This window comes from Corvus brachyrhynchos, unplaced genomic scaffold (genome assembly GCF_000691975.1).
Source record: "Corvus brachyrhynchos isolate BGI_N302 unplaced genomic scaffold, ASM69197v1 scaffold26, whole genome shotgun sequence".
NCBI classification, from domain to species: domain Eukaryota; kingdom Metazoa; phylum Chordata; class Aves; order Passeriformes; family Corvidae; genus Corvus; species Corvus brachyrhynchos.
In genome coordinates, this window is record NW_008239324.1 from 7,727,826 (window position 1) to 7,729,389 (window position 1,564).

Sequence of the window (1,564 nt, forward strand, 5' to 3'; positions counted from 1 at the left end):
GCTCACCGAGGAATAGGATACAAGTCTTGTGTGAATGTGCCTGAAGGAATTGCTCCTGGCCTCATTTGGTATCAGTGGATCCATAGGTGTTTGCAGCAGAAGACTCCTGTGTGTCCATTCCAGCTCCACTCCCTATCAGTGCTACACAAAGCTGTCCTAACGAGATGGAAAGTCACCGAGTTGTCATCGCTTAAACCTGCGCATTTTAAGGTTTAAGGGGTAGTGATTGAACACTACAATCAGTTCTTTTATTACCCAACTACTGTCCCAGGAAGGGAAGTAAAATTTAAAGCACTAGGAAGATGTCAAGGAACAAACAAAAAATTAAAATCTTCTGCTCGGTTTTCTTGAGGTTTCCCCTTAGGCCCTTCAGCACAGCAGACATTATTACTGCTTTACTAACAGTGGTGGGGAGTACACCTTGACAGCAGCAGAGCAGTGTTTTAGGGTATTTTCTCTTCTTTAGATGAAAAGACAGGCTTTTGGATTCAGGCTAAAAAAAAAAGTATTCATCCTGCTAAGTAGATTGAAAAAGAATCCAGATTAAATAAATCATTAAATCATTCCAGAATGTTATCCACCTGTTCTGGCCTGTAATTTATTTTCAGATGAACAGTAGGTAAAAAAAAAAAAAAAAAAAACAATACAATGGCAAAAATAATTTTCCTCTAACAGATGCTTTGATCCTGAAATGACACCTGGCCTGAGCTGCTTGTGCAGTTTTCGAGATCATTTTGAACTAATTGCTCCAATCCATTGTTCTATAACCTCGATAGCCACATCATGCTAAAACTTCTGTGGCAGCTACCTTTGAAAAGGGATCTTCAAGGGTTTTGTTGCTGCAAAGCCAGTAAAACTCACCCCTTTATTGTGGGATGGGAAACCTGTAGGGGAACAGAACAACTGTTTGAGGGTACAGGCAAATACCAGCCAGCTGGGGGTGACGGGTCTAGACCATCTCAGTGTCAGGGCTCTCTTCTTGTGCTTGTGCAGCAGTAAAGGACGGTTTATTCTCTCCTATGTTCCTAAAAGGACGATTGTGCTTCAAAAGGTTGGGAAGCCATAATCTTGCATTGTCCAGACCTTTTCATGACTCAGAAGTGGTTCCCTGTCCTCTCTAGGAGAGTGCCAGTGTGTTTTGTGCTGACCATGTTGGCTGGGGATGGGAGGTGAGGTAACCAAGGACCTGAGATGGAAGACAGCCGCCAGGTCTGGGAGTTTGAGGAAGGTGGTGAAAGATGGTTATTGTCCCACGCTTCCACACCTCCTCTGGCCCAGACGCAGCTGAAGGCAGCTGCAGTCCAAGACCCCAATTTCATGTCTCTCTGGTGTATATTTAAATAGATTTAGCCCGGTCGTTTGGTCGTTTTTGGACGAATTCTCCCAATTACTGAATGCAACAACGCTGAAGCAGGAATCCGCTGCAAGACCTCTGTGGAGGGGAGACGGGGCAGAATCCCTCAACTAGGGGTGTGGGGAGGGAGCAGGGGCTGCCCGCTGCCTCAGCCCTCACTTTTCGGGGCTTGCTTCGCTCGTCGGTGGATCGGGCTGAAAAACTGCAGCT